The sequence below is a fragment of the Octopus bimaculoides genome, chromosome 19, assembly GCF_046866305.1.
Source record: "Octopus bimaculoides isolate indiv1 chromosome 19, ASM4686630v1, whole genome shotgun sequence".
NCBI classification, from domain to species: Eukaryota; Metazoa; Mollusca; class Cephalopoda; order Octopoda; family Octopodidae; genus Octopus; species Octopus bimaculoides.
In genome coordinates this window covers 38,022,230-38,047,077 of record NC_142946.1, presented here as the reverse complement: position 1 = coordinate 38,047,077, position 24,848 = coordinate 38,022,230, and the positions used below count along the sequence as shown (strand labels likewise).

The window sequence follows — 24,848 nt, the reverse complement described above, 5'->3', positions numbered from 1 at the left end:
ACATACACACGTATGAATGAAGCAAAACAAATTCCCTTCCAATTTTATTACGTAACATAATTATTTCTGAGGTGTATGAACTTTATATAACAGAATGCACACGCATACACACGCACACACACACACACACACACACACACACACACACACACACACACACACACACACACACACACACACACACACAAACACACGTGTATTTACTCTTTTATTCTTTTACTTGTTTCATACTGGAGCATCGCCTTCAGGCGTTTTAATCGAACAAATTTATTCTTTAAGCCTGGTACCCATTCCACGAGTACCTCTTGCAGAACTGTCAAGACATGAGGACGTAAATACACCAACACTTGCAGTCAAGCAGCGAGGGGGGATCCCCGTAATTAAGCGGTTCGGTAAAATCGATAAAGTAAGTATTAGGCTTCAAAAAATAACTCTTCTTGTCGATTTGTTCGACTAAAACCCTTCACGGCAAATCAAATTCCAAAATTTTGCAATATTAATTTATTCACTCAGTATTTCATGTTAACACTTTTCTCGTCCCCAAAGTATTCTCCATCTGAAGCAAAGCATCGGTCCAAACGCGTTTTCCAGTATTCGAAGCAGAGCTGGAACTCTTGTGAAGTGATGCCTTTTAATGCCTCTGTTGTTTTTTTCTCCTTCACCTCTTCCACATCTGCAAAACGTTTTCCTTTAACGATTTTTTGTAATCCGGGAGTACAAAAAATGTCGCAGAGAGCAAGACTGGGTGAATAGGGAGGGTGGGTAAGCGGGGTTCATGCCATTTAGGGTCAAGAACCGTTGTCTCACACTCAAGGTGGTGTGCGTGGGTTCATTGTCGCGATGAAGCGACCAGTCTGAAGACTTTGTTACAGGTTGACTCCGTTTCTTCTCACCGCGTCTCGCAAATGCTTCAGAACTGCCAAGGAGAATGTCTGGTTAACAATTTAACCTGGAGGTAGAAATTCTGTGTGGACAATTCCTTTCCCATTCAGTGCTTTCTTTAACCATCATCATCATCACCACCATTGTCATCGACGGCGTCTGCGTCGTCCTGAGAGTCATCCCGATCTATAACCATCGATATTACTGTACACATCATATTAGGTACCAACGCTTCATTATTTATGTTCGCGAACATCATCATCGTCGCCATCGTCGTCGTCGTCATCATCATCGTCGTCATCATCATCGTCGTCATCATCATCGTCGTCATCGTCGTCGTCGATAGCATCAAGGTCGTCATAGAGGCAACCACTGCAAGGGAGAAGTGATGAGATTATTGAACTGACAACAGATTTTTTTTTTTTTTCTGTTTTTGTTGAGATTATTGTGAGGTTGGAAGAGTTGGTCGTGTTTGCTGGATGGTGATGATTATAATGGAAGTGATAACGGTAGTGGTGGAGCTGATGGCCTAAGTAGTGATTAAAAAGATGGTGTTGGTGGTGGTGCTGCTGCGTTGGTTTTGATCAGAATGTTGATGATAGTTTACGGCCATATCAATTTGAAAACACCGGTTCTCGCTCGATCACCGAAGTTAAGCAAAGTCGAGCCTAGTTAGTACTTAGATGGGTGACCGCTTGGGAAACCTAGGTGCTGTAAACATCTTTCCATTCTAAGGCGGCGAGCTGGCAGAAACGATAGCACGCCGGGCGAAATGCTTAGCAGTATTTCGTCTGCCGCTACGTTCTGAGTTCAAATTCCGCCGAGGTTGACTTCGCCTTTCATCCTTTCGGGGTCGATAAATTAAGTACCACTTACGCACTGGGGTCGATGTAATCGACTTAATCCCTTTGTCTGTCCTTGTTTGTACCCTCTATGTTTAGCCCCTTGTGGGCAATAAAGAAATAATTAATATGGTGGGTGAACAATTGTATTGAAATTTGTACTGATGGTGCTGACTTTGACAGTGATAAAGACGATGGTCGTGGCAGCGCTGGTGGCGCTGGTGGTGCTAAGGGTGGATATCTGTTATTTTTTTCTTCTTACTCTGTCGTCCATAAAGTTGTTTATTTAGCCAAGCATTTCGTTTCCTTAGATATTAACTGAATACATTTCATATAATATCCCCTCCTTTTACACCCACAAGCATAGATATATACATACATACATTATACTCACACATTTTAAACTTTTTAATTGGTTTTCTCTGTATTATTATTATCAATATCATTATTGTTGTTGTTGCTGTTATTGTATTTTCACAGCCATTTTTGTTTCATATATATATATATATATATATATATATATATATATATATATATATATATATATATATATATATACATACATACATATAATGTGTAGATAGATAGATAGATAGATAGATAGATAGATAGATAGATAGATAGATAGATGTGTGTTTGCATGTATTTAAAATTACATATATGCGTACATATAGTGTACATGGTTGTTTTGTCTTCTATTTTGAGGGGTAGGAATAGAGAAAATGTGTAAGTATCTCGGTTAATTTTTTCCACCTTCTTTTCAGCTGTTGATGAATATAAACGCTAGAAATAAAAATACCTTTCACAACCAACCAATCACAATGTAATGTTCCGGGGAGGGGAGAGAAAAATCACTAACGGGTTACTTGCTAGCAATATATTAAACATCAACTATATTCCCTGAAGCCTACTATAGCGAATATAGTATACAGTAAATAGTATTTACTTTATATTTATACAAGTGTGGGGGGAGGAGGGATATATATATGTTTATGTAAATATATTTATAAATGTGCATATTTATATATGCGCTTGTATATGCAGTGTGTCGATGTGTCTGTAAATGTATATTAAAAATGTTCATACATATATATGTCCGTGTGTGTTAGAGGATACTAAGTGTGTATGCATGTATGTATGTATACATGTATGCATATATATATATATATGTGTGTGTGTGTGTGTGTGTGTGCGCGAAAGTGAGTGTGTGTGTGCGAATGTGAGTGTGTGTGTGTAAGTATAATACGTTTATGTAAATATGTGTATATATATATGTACACACACACAGACACACACTGACACTCAGACACACACACACGTACACACGCACACATACATGCAGACTCATGGTTACATGTACAAATTGTATGATATATAATGTTTACCTATTTATATATCTGTTTGAATAATGAAAAGCAGAATTTTCAATTTATGCACTCTGGAATAGAGACGGATCGATAGAACATTTTGAATCATCGAACTATGCCTGTAACCCAAGAGACTTAACTTGGGAAAGGCTCTAATCTTCCTAGCTACCAATAGGTACCACAAGACAAGATAATAACGTCTGCTCTAAGCCATAAAATCTCTGGTTCCTCAGATATTTTGAAGTGGGTGTAGGCACGGCTGGATGTTTAGGAACTTCACTTTGCAACAACTTGGTTCCAGTTTCAATAGCACAGGATGGCATCTTGCACTTTTGTTTAATATCATTATTTTTTGCGAGCGAATCATTGTGAGATGAATGTGGTCAAATGTGACTGTGAGAAAGCACTTTAGAATGGTGTCTGTGTGCTCTTGAATGTTGACAATCATTATCGCTATTCCCCATCTTCGCTTCATCAGTCATTTGGCAAAGGTCTCTCATGAGCTCTAGAAATTGCAAAGCAACCATTGCTGATTCTCTTGGCATCTTTTGCATTCTGTTGTCTTTCTCAAGCGACGGTTTTTGCCTATACTTTGAGCCCATGGAGGTCCGAATGTATTAAACCCCTTGACAAGTGCGAGAATCACTACACCTCCTTAAAAACATTCCTGTCTGGCCTTATCATAATTACATCATTTCCATTTTTATCAGAACTTTACTTTCTGTTTAATCGAAACTTCTATTTGTCAATCAATAAATTAACCAAATTCTTCTATCTTCCTTCTTGCTATTTATCTTTTCTTAATACACTGAGTAGCACATTCTGCACTAATTAAAAGTACCCTAATTACAATCCTCAGTGTAACATACATCAACAAACTTACCTCAGAAACACTACCTTCTTTTATATTCGATCTTCTTTCAACTATGTATTCCTCTTCAATTTATTGATTAATTTTCCTCCCTCAATATATTTCTTTTCGTACATATAATATTGCATTATCTCCTTACGTCTATTAACTTTAACTTTATCAACCTCATTATTTATGCAACCCTTTCCATGCCTATATCTATCTTTCATATTTATATTTATTTCATATTTTCTCAATATCTTTAAATCTTTCTAATAATTAATCTTCAGATTTCAATTGTTATTTATTTAATTCTTCGACCTAAAACTTATTAATCTCCAACATAGGGGCTTCATTTTACTTTATCGGTATTTTTCTTCAAATCTCCAATTCTCTTCAAGTCACCACTTCTTCCATCACGACTTCTACAAGGCGATAATTATTCCCTTCTTCGTTAACGCTTAATTACTTTCCCTTAATTAAGAATTAAATGCTATGTTTAATCCTACTTATTTAGGCATACTAATTAATACTCAGGTTTAAATATTTTTCTTTGCCCTGGTCTGTAAATTAATTTAACTTTATACATTTTTATATCTAATAATTAATTGTATAATTATTCCTCACCAAAATATAGCAAACACATCTTTAGTTGTTTAAAGACATTATACAAACATTCTTATCATTTTCAGACAACCATAATATTTCTATACTTCAAACATTTATCTGTTAATTAATCTACTCTTATGCATTTTCCTCTACACTTCCATACTTTTTACACATACAAATGTGGACGGCTGAATATTTTTCACAAATTGCTTATTTTAGAAGATAAAAGTATTTTTTCATTAATATGCTGGTATCATCAACAGTGTGAATGGTTACCTTCCATTAGGAATTTATTTTAGAGATATTGCTGCATTTGCTTACATCAACTCAGATGTTTAATACGACAACAAACTCTAACGGTTTTTTTTCCCCAAAACTTTTCCTTCCTCCATTTTATTTCTATTTTATCCAATTCGAGATACAAATCGTTCTCCAGCTACGAATCGTTTTTGTCTTCTGTCATATTTTTGTCTAACTCTTCCTCACGTTTCGTCTCATTTTTTCACTCCAAATATCCGGTATTCATTAATATGTGAGTGTGCGCGCGCGTGTGTGCTTGCGTGTTCGTGTGCGTGCGTGCATGTGTGTGTGTGTGTGTGTGCGTGTGTGTGTGTGTGTGTATGCGTGCGTGCGTGTTCTCTTGTGTTTTAAATTATTCAAATTGTTGTATTTGGGGATGGTCATGTTGCCAGTTTAGCCAATAAAATACAAAATGGCTGCTCGTTAGTAAGGAAAGACACACAAATAAGAAAGAAGAAAGCAAAGGACCACTGATGAGGTCACAGAAGGGTGACAAAAGAATTCTGGCCGAAATACGATGAATGTGAAATAAAGCTGAAAGAAGTTAACACCAAATATATAGTGCGTGTGTTTTTATTGGCTAAACTGGGAACATGACCATCGCCAAATACAACAATATATATATATATATACATATATACACACACATATATATATACATATATCCATATATATATATATATCCATATATATACATATATATATATGTATATACATATATATATATATATATATATATATATATATATATATATATATATATATATATATATATATATATATATATATATATACATATATATATGTACATATATACATATACACATATATATACTTAACTAGAAATTTACATCATAATTATATATATATATATATATATATATATATATATATATATATATATATATATATATATATATATATAAACACATTATTTATGCATGTGTATGTATACACTCACAAATACATACATACAAACAAGCCTTATGTAAACAATTATTTTACCTGATACATATTTAAATCAACTACTTTACTTGCATTTTAAACTTAATCAAACAATTTTATTACCACTTTAAAAATGTAACAGATTTATGGTCGTATTCCCTATACACATAGATTCAAAATGGTGGTTGTCACTTGACAGTAAACATCTAATAAACACTCACTCATATACACACACCGTTTATACTCCAGGATACTTTTGGAATTACACATAATCATTTAATGCGTTGCAGACATATTGTCACACACCTGCGGCCATGCTGGGGCACGGTCTTTGATGGGGTTTTTTGTGGTTATAGCCACGAACTATTTATCCTCTGTCTGGTATTTATTTTCGCAAATTTATACATACACACACACACACACACACACACACACACACACACACACACACACACACACACACACACACACACACACACACAAACACACATACAGAAATTCTCACGGGTATTTATTCTAAGTATATGGATGTATACATGTAATTATATATATAGATATATATGTATATATGTACATAGGTGTGTATATGTCTGTATGTGTATATACACACACATACGTATATTCATATATATATATATATATATATATATACATATACATTTATAAATATTTAAATATAAGTGGGTGTATGCGCGCACGCACACGCGTGTGTGTGTGAGTGTGTATCTGTCTGTTTGTGTGCGTATATGTGTGTGTGTAAATATATGCACACACGTACACAAACACGCAAATTTAATTGCCTATATATTACACACCTAAAAGTCCAAGTGAGATTTAATTATCATAATAGAAACACAAAATAGCAAAACACAACAACGCAAATACATAAAAAAAAACTAAAATTACACACATAAAACAAAAGTAAAAACTTGAATAAATCTGTCAGAAAAGGAATTTTTAAACAGATCGAACTATTTATATATTCAATCAAATAGAAGTATATTTGTGAATATTGAACAGTTAAACAGTTGTACAAAAGCAATGATTACACCTGTCTGTTGTTACCTCGCCTCTACTGGCTGGCTGGTTGGTTGGGTAGATGGATGGATGGCTGGCTGGCTGGATGGATGGATGGATAGATGGATGGATGGATGGATGGATGGATGGATGGATGGATGGGTTGATGGATGACTGGATGGTTGGATGGATGGATGGATGGATTCATGCACGCATGGATTGATTGGTAGGCGGACAGATGGAAGGGTGGGTTATGTTTTTGTTATATAGTTTGTAAATGTTTTAGTTCGGTTGAAAGAAGCGTGGGCTCTGTCGTTGAGAGATACTCAGCCACGAGTGGGATTAGCATGTTTAATGTTTCTTGTTTGTTTTTTTTGAAGATCTGCAACTTGAATCGGGTCAGACACAATTGAGTCAGCATTAAGAGAGTTTCGTACGAACGGCTCGGTCATTTAGTGTAAGTACGGGATTGAAATGGCATCATAGAAACAGGAATAGAGTGAGAGGAACCGATCGGCAAAACGGGTGTAAGAAATAATCATGGAAAGCTGCTTAGACATTTCCAACTGCCTGAAAGATATTCCTTAGAATTCTTTAAACACACCAATTGCGGATTGAAACAAACCGTAGCCTTTTCGTTGGGTTAATAGAAAAAGAAAGTGAAAGTAGTCTACAGTTACGGGCAGATAGTTGCACAGGCCGCAAATTTTCGGTATGCACAGCTAACATATACAAGTACAATAAACAGACTCCTGGCATTTGAAAAGCAAATGCATCTTTCTCCTAATTGAATTATTTTAAAGATTGGAATTTCATGAGTTAGGTATGCAGGAATGGAACAATATATTTATTAACAGCAAGTGAAAATTCAAAGCAGAATCAGCCAGTTTTAGCAAAGTATACGCTTTAGTTGCTCTATTTCACTTCTTGCTTCGCTTCCATTCCGTTGGAAGTAAATTATTACTTTCCAAAGGATAATACAAATTTTCTTCCGAGGCACCGGTCATAAACTTACACATTCGTGGTAAACAAGTTACAGGTCAAAATTTGACACTAATTTACGTTTCGAGGGATGATAAAGACATTACAACGTTTGTTCACTTGACATCCAGGTAGGAACGTGTCCCTGCAGCAGGTATTCATTAAGGTGTTCTGCGATCTTTTCATGCACCTGTCTAAAATTATTTCGCTGATACCCTTGTATTCCATCTGGACCTGGTCCGTTCCAATTTGGGATTTTTTTTTCAGCTTAAGTCTCACTGAACACAGATCAATGCTGACGTCCTTTCCTTCCGTCACATTAACAAGTTGTCTCTCCACTGTGTCTAATATGTGTTAGACACTCTGCAATTTCTTTATGTCTCATTGGCCAGTTCGAACGATATTCCAAAACGCTTTACTTTACTTGACAATGTCTTTTGTATGATGTGGGCAGTCGCTAACTCTTAATAGATAATTGGATCAACTTTCAACACCCCTACTCAATTACTATGCCTTTCTTTCACACCCCGTCTTTCTCTCTCCTCTCTCTCTCTCTCTCTCTCTCTCTCTCTCTCTCTCTTTCTCCCTATACATACACCTCCCACCCACCCACATCAATGGCTCAGATCTCATCAAGCGTCCAATCAAGCAGCCCAAATGTTGGTATGAGCACTGGCACTGAAAACACATTGTGGACCACTGTTTTTATTGAATGCAGAGAGATCTGAGGTCCAAATTTTCTTTCTTCGTCCGTAATATTCTCTAGTGACGCGTGTTTTGTTACAGGTGCCATTGTAAGATGTGTTTCCATCCGCCCTTAGATACCTGTAACATTCCTCGTCGGATATTGATTTAATTCTGGATGCAGATCCTCCCAACCGATTCATATAGCCAACAGCGGGATTTTGTTTCTCTTTTTCGTAACAGCTAAATAGATCATTATTTAATTCATAACTCTACGAAAAAATAATTTTTGTAATTACGGTTTCTTCTATAATTACAGCTAGAAAGAATTTGTTTACCTGTTGTTTTCGTTCTGTTCCTCGGTTGTGCTGTTGTTATTGTTGTGTCCAGCCATATTGTTTGTAGTATCTCTCCGCATGCTAAATTCAAGTTTCACTCGAATATTACTAAGACCGTGAATAAAAGACTCCATAAAAGACTCCATCGGTTAATTCGTCTGAAGATTAACCAGTTATTTATCAAGGCTGATAGATGTGGCTCCAAAGTTGGAGATCGTATTCATTTTCGATAAATAGTGTCTCAGGCCAAATAGCTGACTTGTCACTTCGAGTTCGTAATGTTTGAATGTATGTATGTATGTATGTATGTATGTATGTATGCATGTATGCATGCATGCATGCAAGTATGTATGTATGCATGCATGTATGTATGTATGTATGTATTTATGTATGTATGTATGTATGTCGCCTTTATTGTTCAGAAATGTTAAATATATCATGTCATAATTTTATATTTATATTTCCTAACATCATATACCTATATGTATATACGTGTATGTGTTCATGAATGTTTATGTGTGTGCATATATATATATATATATATATATATATATATATATATATGTATGTATATATATAAATTTATATATGTATATATAAATTTATATATATATATATATATATATATATATATATATATATATATGTATGTATATATATAAATTTATATATGTATATATAAATTTATATATATATATATATATATATATATATATATATGTATTATGTATATAAATGTGTATTTATGTATTTATATATATATATATATATATATATATATATATATATATATATATATATATATATATGAATATATGTACATATATATATATATATATATATATATATATATATATGAATATATGTACATATATATATATATATATATATATATATATATATATATATATATATATATATATATATATGAATATATGTACATATATATATATATATATATATATATATATATATGTAATATATGTATATTTTATGTATGTATACATACATGCGTGTGTATTTGTGTGTGTGTTTGAGTGTGCGTCTCTGTGTGTGCATGTGTGTGTGTGTATAAATTAGATGTGGACAATGAAATAAAAAAAATGGTTTCAATAACATGAAAGAAAAACATAGCTTTTTATATTGCAAAAAAATATTGTGGGGATTGAAACACCGATTCTGTTCTCAAAGAAGGAATTGGAAGTAGAAGGGGAGGAGGAAGTTGACCAAATTATCATTGAATTGGAATTAATGACATTCATATTCCCTTAACTGTCATAATTCACAATATCTGGCTGCGAGGTTTTTGGAGTTTGACTTAGTGGAATGTAAAGTATTCGGAGAAGCGGAATAACCACACATTAGACTGATTAGGAATTTCTTACAGACACCACTATATAGATATAGATATATAGATAGATATATAGATATATAGATAGATATATAGATATATATACAGATATATATATATATATATATATATATATATATATATATATATATATATATATATATATATATAGACATATAGATATATATAGTATAGATAGATAGATAGATAGATAGATAGATAGATATAATACACACACATATGTATGTATCTATAAAAATCAACAAATATATCAATTTATCGATTTTCCTTTCTCTCTTTTCCTCTCACTCTTTCTCTCTTGATATATGAGGGTATGCAGTACCGTCTCCACGCATGGGAACACTTGGTAGATGCCCAGGGACCTCACAGGTTTCATGGTCCAATTCTGACTTGTGTATGCTGTGGTTTGCTGCTAAGAAATGTATATTTAGGGACCAGTGTATTAATTTGCCTGGAGATCTTTTATGCTGACTCCGACGACCCTGTCTGTGTTTGTATGTGTGTGTGTAAAAGTGTAATACAAGATATGAATTCAGACAATCATGAGGGTATTACAATGATCCCCTCCTACGGACTCCACTTAGTAATTAAATGCAAAATAATGTAATGTTTATCGTCCATGCAAAGGAAACTCTAGAAAATGCAATTATTCAGTGAAAAGAATATGAACCATAAAATCGGATGGTAGTAATAAAGGAATAGAAATTTATTTAACTACGTGGCTTCCATTGGATTACAGCCGTTTTGTAACCTTCTTCTGTTGTATTAATTTCAGTATGCAAAAGATTGTATATGCGTTTGCATGTGTGCTCCGTTCTATATAGTAAAGTTCTATTCGCCATTTAACGCAAAGAAAGCTAGAACAGCAGAGCATCATAGCTATTTTAATAATTCAACTTTAAACATACACACAAAAATTCACTCATAATATTTACAATATGTGAAAGAGACCGTAATTTGAGAGTAAACAACAAAGCGGAGATATGCTGTTATTCATTATAGAAACAATTTCTTCGAATTCTTTCCTGATTATTCTGGCCGTGCCAAGGAGGCAAACGTTTTGTAACAGTTCTATTGGGCACTCTATTCCGATTTCCTTTATATTCTTCTTGATACCTTCTGATACTGTTTCCAAGGACCCAACACTAATTGGCACTCTTCACCTTCCTGTTTCTGCAGTCAAACTATCGCGTATTTAAGAAGATGATTGTTGTTGTTCTTGTTATTGATGCTGCTGCTGTTGTTGTTCTTGTTTTTTTTTTACTATTTCACCCGTCTTTTCGTTCTGTGTTCAAACTCCAGCGAGGACGACTCCTCAGAATCGATATAATCAGGTGACTCTTCCAACCAAAATTTCAGGTTTTGTACTTAGAATAGAAAGAATTATTTTTACTATTTTACCTTCTACTTCTACGGTTTTCTTTATCGGTTTCTTTTCACAACAAACATCCTTCTCCTTTTCACTTCACGCTTGCATCCACCAACTTCTCCTCGCTTTCATGGCTTCCGATCGCATACAATGCAGTTACACCTACAGACCGTTCCTCCACACATCCACTATCCAAAGACATTATCCTCCCATAACTTTACACACACACCAAACCACCTACGCCTACATACTTCCCCTTCAGATCCCTACCTCTATACATAATTACCATCCTAAACGTACCGATCCACCTTCATCTCACTTCTCCACTCCCCCACCCCCCGTATAACCACTTTCTCACTTCGGCCTTAATCCTTTTCTCTTATTTTCCGACCATTTTTTTTCTCATTTCTCTTTTCTTTCTTTCTTTCTTTCTTTCTTTTTTCCTTCGGTTGAAAGACTAAACGTGAAGAACTTTCCATTTTAAAACATTAATCTAACGCAACATTTGTTAAAACATGTCCGGTCCGTGTTCACTTCTTTCTCTGCTCCTTAACTTACGCACGCACACACGCACACACACACACACACACACACACACACACACACACACGTATAAATGTTCTGAAATCTTTCACAACCTTTTGTCTGATTGTGTTAATTTTTGTTTAATATCTATCTATCTATATATATATACTTACATGTATTGCATGTATATATATATATATATATACATGTATGTCTGTACAACTATATATGTATATATATATATGCATATATATATATATATATATATATATATATATATATATATATATATATATACTAATACACTTGTTTGTTGTTTATACACCTGTCTTCGTCTACTGAAAATTTAACTATGAATATAAGTGTGTGTGTATATATATATGTGTACTGTTACATACTTGCACACATATATGCATACATATATCCATATATATATATGTATAGCTGGACCTGTATAGATGTAGATATATAAATATGTGACCATATCCATATATGAATATGAGTGTGTAGGTATTTGTTTTAGTTAGTGCTGAGTTTATTCTGCTGTTCTTTCCCTGTTTCTCTCTGTCTTTCTCTCTCTCTCTCTCTCTCTCTCTCTCTCTCTCTCATTTTCACTCACTCAATGTTTCTGATTGATTGATTGATTCTGTCTGCTTATGTTTCTTCAAAATATCAATAGACTCGTCTGTCGGTCACAAACATACGTTCGACTGTTTATTATCTTTACTGCTATTTCTCCGATGCCGATGCTTCTTCTAAATCACGCTACCACCACCACCACGCCACCCCCTCTCCCCCCTCCCATACACATACGCACGCACACACTTATATCACCATTTCCTTCCCGATCTTCCGACTCTCACCACCTCCACCAACTGCAACAAAAACAACATCAACAACAACAATAACCACAGCAACATTATCATTACACAAGCCGTACAACGTTTCGTTCATACTTCGTTGTTTGCCTTTTTACTTCCGGTCTATGAGATTTTATTTATTTCTGCTCAATTTTTTGGCAGATTTTTGACTTTTGTATTACGACGGTGAATGTTTTGTTTATTCGTGTTTCGATTCAAAGATGGGTTTTATAGAAATATTATATACAAATATATAGTTAGGCACGTATGTATGTATGTATTCATATAATTTATATAAGACTTCCTTCCTATCAAGCATTGTACTAGTAACAATGTATATGTATATGTATGTATATGTGTATATAAGTTCTTTATTTGTTTGTTCCCCATGCATTCTCAAATGGCTCGACCAAATCAAATCAAATTTCACAAGGTAATAGTATCAGACACTGTGAGAGTCAACATGTATTTTTTTTTCTGTTGGATTAAAATATAAGACTGGCACCGATACAGTATTACGTGTGAAAAGTGAAAGAATAAGATCTATATTGTAATGTGATATAATATTGCTTCACTTTTATTCTTTCACTTTAATACGAATGTGATAGCACTAACACCATCTTATTTCTACTATATTTGATATAAATGAATAATTTACATCCTAATGTGAACAACATTACGCACCGGCAACTTTCCGTCTTTATGGCCATGACAGCGGAATGTTGTATCAGTGTATGAGTGTTGACTGACATAAAGAACGGCTGGAGGTGAAACTCTTGACAAAAAACAATGAGATGGCAGGTCCAACGTATATAAAAATACACATTTTTTACCGTCCAATTACCAATTATCGCAGCAGTTGCAAGGTATTTACAGTTACATATTTACCCTTAATTTAAAATTTAATACACGTGCTTAATATATATATATATATATATATAAAGAAATTTATCTATAATAATTATTGTGGAATTTACCGTTAGCATTTTATACATGTGCTTCTATTTGGTTAATTGGCTTATATTTGGTTAATTTACACTGCATACAAAAATAATGACATACTATATACATACAACTGCTTATAAAAATAGAGATTAATGTATAACTTTTTCTATGTTTATAATTTCTTCTTTACAATATTGAAAAAAATGCTACCAATGAAAAGACGTAATCACTCCAGGAACAAGTATAAAGGAAGAAGGATTGTACAAAACTGAAGGTGGGAGTCTTAAGACAGAAGAGAGATGAAACTTTCCCAAGATCGGCAAAGGCATGCTGCAGCACTTAATGCAGAATCATTAAAAACCCGTTTTAATGATTAGATAGACGTCCAAGAGAATAGTTCTCAGGAGCAGAACACGTACAAATTCATTCTAAACAACTCCTGGAGCTGCTTCTAGATGATCCATTCCATTCTTATAAAAATGGTAATGCTGTCCAAATTGGTGTGCGAAACTCAAATTGTTGTTTCTAGAAAGCTTTAAAGTTTCCAAATGAAACTAATAGCATGTGCTGCTCAGGCGGTAAGGTAAGATCGCCAGCACTACCAGCTCCTCCTCAAGCTCTTAAGGATCTTCTGGAAGACACTTCCATCCAGGCAAAGGATTTTCTGAGCAATATCAGACAGTACAACTTTCCATTTCAAATGCCACTGTTTGGTGCATCTAAGGAAATGGTTGACTATGGATTTATGCCGACGTTTAAAGTTCAAGTGTAGGTCTATGACCTCATTGGTTCCTTGTTACCCACAAATGAACAGCCTAAGTTCCTCCAGATTTACTTTCTGAGTGCTATAGAACAACAAACCCGAAAGAGGTGTCAAAACTTCAAACGATGGGTTGTGGTAGACGCAGCGCCGACAGCCGCAAAAGAGAGTATATCCACTGACATACATAACTCCCTACCCTTAATTTTCCATGACAAGTTAAGGCCTAGAATCCTGCAAATGGACGCATGACATGTCGCTTAGTCGAATTAGTCCACCATTTACTCCACAAATGATTTGTCGTCAATGCTGCACATTCCCGTATGACCTGTTTTAACATCACTGTAATATATATATACAAAATATGCCATTTTAATCCAGTGCAACGCCGGGTATCTCTGCTAGTGTGTGTGTGTGTGTGTGTGTGTGTGTGTGTGTGTGCGTATATAGTATATGGACATATGTAAACATACATAGAAAAGCAGGGAACTATTAATGGATGTAAATGTTATCGTGTATGTATATAAGTATACATATATAAATATAAATAAATAAATAAATATATATATATATATATATATATATATATATATATATATATATATATATATATATATATATATATATATATATTACAATTGAAAGGGTAAAGGATTATCAATTTATTAATAAATTAATAATTAATAATTTTTACCAAGCCCTTCGGTGAGTTGCCTATGTGAGATGCGGGTAACTGCTATCTGTTGGAGTTTCAGCATTTTTAGCTGCTATTTCTGAACTTCGGTATGTGGTGAAGCAACCTGTTGCTGATCCCTTAATTTTGTTTATAGACGTATATATATATATATATATATATATATATATATATATATATATATATATATATATATACAGGTATATGTACATGCATATATATATATATGTATATATATGTGTGTATGTGCGTGTGTGCGTTTGTGTAAATAAACAGAGAGACAGACAGACAGACATGCAGACAGACAGACATGCAGACAGACAGACATGCAGACAGACAGACATGCAGACAGACAGAGAAAGGGAGTGAGAGATTCACATCTATATATATATATATATATATATATATATATATATATATACGCACATAAACATAAATACCTACATATGTTCGCTCCTTCATCCATACATCAATATTCACCCGCTATTTCTATGCCTTTTCCCTCTCTCTCTCTCTCTCTATCCATCTCTCTTTTCCTCTCTGGACCTGTCTCTTTATTTCTCCCCCCCCCTTCCCCCGCCCTTCTCTATATCTCTCTCTATCTTCATATTCGGTTATCTCTCTCTATCCTCCTCTCTGAATCTCCTTCTCTCTTTACTCACTCTTCTTCCCTCCACCCATTGCTCTATCTCTTCCTTCATATCTTTCAATAACATAATACTAATGACATAATATATCGTAAGGTAAATATAGATTTAGTGGCAGCGCGTCTAAACCAACATCAGTGGGGTGGATCAAGCGTGACAGGTGGACGGGGTAGAAGGAAACAAAAACAATATAGATATAACAAAGGAACTAACAAATCATATTCACTACTTTTGTATTGCTCGAAATATCAATATATATGTGTATATGTGTGTGTGTGTGTGTGTGTTTATAAATATATATGTATGCATGTATGTACACCATTATCTATGTGAGTGTGTGTATATAAATATATATAGATCATACACACATACGTACACACAGACAGAGAGATACCATTGCCCCCAAACAAACATGTGTGTCCATGTGTGCTTCCAGGTGCGTGTGTCCACGTGTGTGCGTTTGTTTGTGAGAGTGTTTGGTTGCGTTGTTGTGTCTGTGTCTGTGTGTCTGTGTGTCTGTGTGGGTGTACTTCTATGTGAAACAGACATATTTACATTTGTATGTAAACACAAGTCAGGTGGTATTTCGCTTTTAGATTTTGATATATGTTTCTGTCCTTGAAAACACATACATATGTTCACACACACGCACACGCACACGCGCGCGCGCGAGCACACACACACACACACACACACACACACACACACACACACACACACACAGAGGCACACACAGGCACACACAGGCACACACAGGCACACACACACAGGCACACACACACAGGCACACACACACAGGCACACACACACATTTATTTCAGTGCATATCCGTCTCTCTCACAGACTTATCTCTGACGAAATAATTTCCAAATAGTATTGAGTACTCCTTTATACATTTGCAATTTACACTAGTGTGAACTCATATATATATATATATATATATATATATATATATATATATATTATTATTATTATTATTATTATTATTATTATTATCATCATCATTATCATTATTGTTATTACTCTTATATACGTATACATATATCATATATATGAGTGTTTCATATATATATATATATATATATATATATATATATATATATATATATACGCATATATTTGTTATAGTTATGTATGTATATAAGTATGTGTAGAAATATATACATATACATATGCATATATATATATATATATATATATATATACATATGCATATATATATATATATATATATATATATACACGCATACATATGTATCCTCATATATGTGCATGTGCATATATATATATATTTATATATATATAGGTGTGTGTGTGTATGTGTGTGTGTCTTGCAATATTAAACATCTTCAAGTTATCGATTGTGCTTATTTTTGGCACCGCACCGCTGCCAAATCAAACATCGAAAACAAGGAAAAACCGAAGCCACAAAACTCACCCGAGAATATCTAATATACTTAGTTGTGTCTTATATGAATTATTGATATATTTATTGAAGATTAGCAATGAAATTGCTGAAGACATTGTTGTTTTAGCCGTCTTATTTTCTCTGTAATTTTAATATATCTTTTGTTTGAAATCTATTTCTTAACTGTGTAATATCGATTTCTCACTCGTTGGCTCAAGGCCACCATGTCTCTAGCAGTGCGCATCGTTAAGTTAATAGAGAAAGACGACCAAACTTTTATTCCAAGTTATGACATTAGAAAATTTTCCTGGACTGCTTTCTGCATGAAGAATATATAGTTTTAGGAGTGGCTGACGTATTGATGTGCAATGAACCGAGAAGAATATTAAATGAATCGAAATTATAGCCGTAAAGAAAAGTTATTAATTAGCGTTAATGACAATCCTTGTCAAAGAATAGCAAGGGAGAGAACTTTCTAACGTTTAATTTTTTATGACACTACTTGGAATGTACAGTCTGCTGTCTCTCTCTCTCTCTCTCTCTCTCTCTCTCCCTCTCTCTCTCTCTCTCTCTCTCTCTCTCTCTCTGCTTATTGGCTGGAGTTATTGTTATTGTTTAACCCCGGGAATGTAAAAATTGAATAGATTCAGATGGAGTATGGACGTAGCAAATTTATCGCAATCTGGCGTATAACGTTTTGCTGATGTGGTTTCTGCTGTTGTCGTTTTAGTTCTCAAACTCTTCCAATCAACTTTGGATGAGCAAAGACCCAGTGATGAGAATAATTCTTTACTTTCTGTATTATGTGTCAAACCATGAACTATGTCATTTTGTTTCCTTTTTTAGGAAGTAATATGTGTAAATTGGAAACTACATTCGTAAATACGTAATGGTTTGTCATACTAGGAACGATTAAGACTTTGCAATATCAACTGAGTTACGGAATCATAATGGGAAATACATGATGATATCAACCGTCTTTGGAAATACGAGAATACTTCGACCAAGGCGCCATGAAGCGTAAAAATACTGAAGCAACAGGGTATCACTAGAGGCGCAAAATTACATCATGGGCCAGCTACGTATAGCGTTTTAAAGAGGAGGGTATACCTTACATAGTTAAATGAACGTTCCTAGAACAACGGCAGCACACTACGAAAGCTTGCTTGGCCGAGAGAGAAAGTATCCTGAAAAGCTCTACCCAGATACCATTTTAAACTCCAAAAAAAAGAAAGGTGTGTTTAATTGGAATAATGCTGTTTCGTTAGATGAAAGTAACAGTAAAAAATAAAGTACTCAATACGAATGTAGTCATTGTCTGATTATCTAAAAGAACAAAGTAAACTTGTTTCCCCAGACATGTAGCTTAAAAGCGAAATTAATAAAAATATTAATATAATAGAATTTTAGCAGACGGCAGGAGAAGTCAGATGACTCTTCATAAAGCCTGTGATAAGAAACAGAAAATAAGAAGCAGACAAAAAATTTAAAAAGTCAGAAAAAATAATTTTAAAATATATAATCAGAGATAAGCGATGTAAAACCCCATTAAAGTAGGCATTTAGTCTATGTGTAAGGTCAATATTTACTTAAACAGATAATTGTAGATAATTAATATTCAGAGAAAAAAAAATATTTTATTAAAAGTTTCTGCATCAAAGGCAATTCGATTTTTAAATATTTCGTTCAGCGTTGAAAGCATTTAGAAAAAAAAATTAATGAAAACTTCAAGGTTACTAAGCAACGAAGAAGAAAACAAACAACAACCAGTGATTACAGAAGATATGAAGCAGTTTATAAATTAGAACATAGATTAAAAATAAACGTTCACAGATACCTATAGATATACATACATACATACGTGTATATATATATATATATATATATATATATATATATATATATATATATATATATATATATATGTGTGTGTGTGTGTGTGTGTGTGTGTGTGTGTGTGTGTATGTATGTATGTATGTATGTATGTATGTATGTATGTATGTATATAGATCGCCTAACCAGTGAGGTGACATCATTGGGAGTCTATAAAGAAGCGAGAGAGCGTATTGCGACCAGCAGTGCATAACCACATCCGATAGTCTAGTTAATAGAGTGTTGTGTGTGTGTGTGTGTGTGTGTGTGTGTGTGTGTGTGTGTGTGTGTGTGTGTGTGTGAATTTATATTGATGAAGAGCCATCATAAACAGCATTTAGGAGCTCCATTAATAACACTTTGACTTCAGTTCTCTGTTACGTTTTCGTCGAAAGCAGGCCATGAAGCGAGTAGGGAGTTACGGGTCGCTGAAAAAGTTGCGAACAGCAGCGAGAGAACTTTGACGGACAAACAAACGATTAATCGCTTAACCAAAACATTAAACAAACAATCGACTAATTGGTTGGTTGGTTGGTTGGTTGGTTGGTTGGTTGGTTAGACATTTGACCAATTGACTAGCAATAAAGAAGTGGAATTCAACCTGTGAGTGTGTGATTAATATCGGCGTAATGGCCCCTCCTCAGACAACAAAACTGTTTCCACACACGATTTCATATCAAGAATCTTGCATCTCAAATACAAAAACGAAAATTGATTATAAATATATTTTATTGAAACAGCTGTAGAGCCCAATAAATTATTAACTTTTATATGAAATCTATGCATGTCTGCCTCTTATTCAATACACACATAGATTTATATATATTATATCATATTTTGATAAACACTTATAGTAATTACATATAGCATCACCAGTTCTCTGACGCTACCTGATTTGAAGTGTATAGAAACAGATTCGTTGCTTGCTCCTCTGGGATTGGTCAAGTGATAGGGACACCTCTTATGCGACCCCAATAAAGACTGAAAGGCAATTGCAAGTATTTACGATTTTATCAGTCTACGAAAGAAAATGTAAAACTTCTCATGTTTGTATGTGTCTACCCTGTAAGAATATACATGTTTGGTGCGGCGCGTGAATGGGTGCCTGTATTTTGATGTCAAAACGCATTTTGATAAAGTGTTAATTACCGAATAAGGAGTAAATCAATATTGAATTTCGATAAAATGACTATTGAAACACACTGCATGTATTATAGATTTTCAACACACGTAATAATAATAATAATAATAATAATAATAATTATGCACTGTCTGTTCGAAGGTTAATATATATTCAGTGGAACACATCCACTGATTTTCAAAAGTAAAAATATAATTATTTTCAAATCTCTCTAAAGGAGACTACGGCAACACTACTGGGTATAAATAGTTATCGCCAAGCTAACTTAGAAAGAACGTGTGTAACGTGTGATCGTCGCGTTGACTATGACAGAGAAAGTTGTCATGGCGACACCTGCTCAGAGGCCTACGCAAAGTTGCAGAAAGTGTGTGGGGAGGGGTATAAGAGCTACACACAAGTGTGCGAGTAGTTCAGACGTTTCCAAGATGACCGAAAAAATGTCGATATTGAAGAACGTTCACAGGGACCCACAACCAGGGACCCATAACTAGGGACCCACATGAAGATAGGTGTATGTATGTATAAATGTATGGATGCAGAAATGCATGCACACACACACACACACACACACACACACACACACACACATGGTGTGGGTGTACAACAGGCAAAACTCACGACGTTGATGCAATCCCAAACATAGAATTGGCACACAAACCAAATGCAAACACTTCCAGCTACCTCCTGACTGATATTTTATGACATTTTACCGACTTTTTCCCAAGTAACTCATCAAATTCTCTCATTAACTAATGAACAAAAATACTATTATTAATTGTCTTTGTTTCTCTTGTTTGTAATTTATATTTTTATTGCAATTACGTTATATCTTCAAATCGATTTTTAGAATTTATCGATATCTTAATATTGTCATTCAGGAATAGAACTTCACAACATTTTGAACAAGTTCACACGTATTCGGGTGCATATAAACACAGAAATCCATCCCTCTATCTATCTATCTATCTATATATATATATATATATATATATATTGATAATCTTTTACCCTTTTAATTTGTATATATATATATATATATATATTGATAATCTTTTACCCTTTTAATTTGTATATATATATATATATATATTGATAATCTTTTACCCTTTTAATTTGTATATATATATATATATATATATATATATATATATATATATATATATATATATATATATATAGATAGATAGATAGATAGATAGATAGATAGATATACATTCTTGTCGGTATTATAATAATAATAACAATAATAATAATAAATTGAACTTCACAACATTTTGAACTAGTTCACACGCATTTCGTTTGCCACACACACACACAAACACACACACGCGCACACGCGCACACACACACATAACACACATATACGTAAAACCACAAATATATTACGTGTATATGCTGATATGCTGATATGTAGACAATTAGATTTTAATATCAATGAATATATGTGTGCATGTTTCCGTATATATACTCATCCATGTATTATATGCGACCAGATATATATTTTTATCCGCCTATATATGTAATATACGTATATACAAACATAAAATACACATCATAAAACACACACACACACACACACACACACACACACACAGAAACGCATATTCTCAAAACACAAACACACACAGTCACATATACATAGACTCCATAGAAGGAACCATAATTATAGCGCTAACATATAAACGAAATGTTCAGATTCCATCAACCTGGTGACATATTTTCCGACATTTTACTGGCATTTTTTTCTCATAGCCTTATCAATTTCATTTATTACGGTTGAATCAGGAATTGAATTTTTTTACTAATTAAATTTATTTTGCCATTATTTATTTATCTTATTTCAATTAATTTATATGTTATTGCTGGTTTAGCTATTTATCGACATTTGAATTTTTTGGTATTCAGGATTCGAAAATGTTGACATAGTTTCATGAGGGGGCAAGCTCACAACACACATCTACATTTTACATTTACACACTCACTTCCGTGGACCTTCCATACATTCACACATACATACATACATACATACATACATACATACACTCATACACACACTCATATACATACACATACGCACGCACACACATACACACACACATGATATATATAAGTATATGTACATAAGAAATTGGCATGCATCGCCTTGTCCAGCGGTGCTCTGAGCCTAGCTTTAACAGAGATAAACATCTTTTATTGCTTTCTATGAACTTCACACATCAAAAATATTTCTGTTCCACTCACATATGTTACCAAATTCAAATTTCCCCTCGTATTTTCTCTATATATTTAATGATGACACTTCAACTTCAGCAATTCACGTACCACTCACACCTACTTATCTCGATTCATTTCATTACAAAACATCTCAATCGTCTGTTTAGAAAAGCCACTTATTAAATATATCACTCCATTCTTTACTATAAATTCCACAAATCAAACTAATACCTCATTCGTTTCAAAATACTTTGTTCGAGCAGACCAAAACATATGGCCAATTGTAACGAATCATATATATTCAAACGTCATACCACATATGCATACATACACATACACGCTTACATAAATACACACATACATGTATGAGATTTATGTGTTTTTATGTGTTTGAGTGTGTGTATGCTTGTGTTTCTGGAATGTGCCGGAGAAGATAACGGTGTTGTGTAAACATTCAGCCGACTCAGACTTTACTGTCAAATTATTCTATAACATACTCCGAAAAGATCCGTAAGGCATCATTCTCAGCAGACTTTTTGCTTCAGCCTCGTTTACTAAGATGAATATAATATATGGAGAGGTCTAGTTAATGTCACGTATTCTTTTCTAATATATTTTCCGTATCTCTCTCGCCCAAAGCATACGATATTTGCTTCAAACAGCAGGACATCTGCAGCATCGACAGAGAAAATGGCGAAGTTGCATCACAATGAATAAGCCAGTAGCGTCGCCATAGATTCAGTGTATTTAGCTACAAGGTAAAAAGGGGGCATTGTTTCTTCCAACCTTTTTGTTTTTGGAAAATTGCGAGAAATTCCGACAGAGCAAAGAATAATGGAGTCCCTTGTGGTGTTCGTTGGAATTAGATTAAACAAAATGTATTGATTTGATGTATACTTATGTATCATTTTGTGTGTGTGTGTGTATGTGTGTGTGTGTGCATGCGTGTGGTCTGTACACATGCAAGTATATTCATATATATATATATATATATATATATATATATATATATATATATATATATATATATATATATACATATATGTATGTATAAATATATATATATATATCAGATATTGCTATAATAGTCAATGCTAAGTAAATTATATAACTGTTCAAAATTTATGACGATACAACGTAAATATTTGAGTGTGCATAAATATATCTGAACGTATACACTGGTATGTGTATGTGTCTGCGTTTGTTCTCATATGTACATTCCTATACACACACATACATACATACATACATACATATATATATATATACATATATATATATATATATATATATATATATATATACATAGGTGTGTGTGTATATATATATATATATATATATATATATATATATATATATATATATATATATATATATATATATATATATATATATATATATATATATATATATACTTGTGTGTGTGTGTGTACGTACACTTGCATACATACACATCAATATATGCACATATATACACATCAATCCACACACATATGTGTTAAGCTTTCGTTACTACTCTACATAATGACGTTGCATCACACAATATTCAATGTGATCGATATGAGTGTAAGCACGGTGTGGCCAACTAGTTAAGTTTATTTTGCAATCACGAGTTCTCGGTTTCAATATCACTGTGTAATCTTCTATAATGTCTAGTCGATCATAACTCATGAATGAAACTGGATAGATGGAAACTATAAAAAAGCCTTTTCATGGGATTGTATAACTGAAAATGTACAGCCATGTCGCTCTCTCGTACACACACACACGCACACACACACACACGTACACACACACACACGCACATACGCGCGCGCGCACGCACACGCTCTGTCATGTAGGTTCTGTCTGAGAATCACGTTATAGCTACACGTCTCTTTGGAATATTCAGCCACTAAGATGTTAATTCATAGGCAGGTAAATCAACTGATTGTCAAATGAATTTTCATCATTAAATGACGAAAGTTCATCGTTAAATATACGAAAGTTCATTGTTAAATGACGAAAGTTCATCGTCAACGTAAATTGAAAAATACACGATTTCTTTGCCATTACAGCGACTACAGTTCCTATCGCTACTATTAATACAACGATAAGAAGTAATAACGGTTTGTGATTTTGGTTCCGAGCCAAAGATTTTGACGAGTAATCGATACTAATTACTCCAATACTTGACTGGTATTCTATTTTATCCATCACAGAGGGATGAATGTCAAAGTCGACCTC

The 24,848-nt window shown here is 33.7% G+C and overlaps 1 protein-coding gene and 1 non-coding gene across 2 annotated transcripts in view; both read left to right on the top strand.

The window, feature by feature from the left end:
- LOC106867251 (uncharacterized) overlaps nucleotides 1–24,848 on the top strand; it is a 422,507-nt gene that overhangs the window by 62,279 nt on the left and 335,380 nt on the right. The gene's annotated exons all lie outside the window — the stretch shown is intronic.
- On the top strand, nucleotides 1,484–1,602 carry LOC149131840 (5S ribosomal RNA). Its single transcript, XR_016237463.1, has one exon. It is a non-coding gene; the product is annotated as a 5S ribosomal RNA (ribosomal RNA).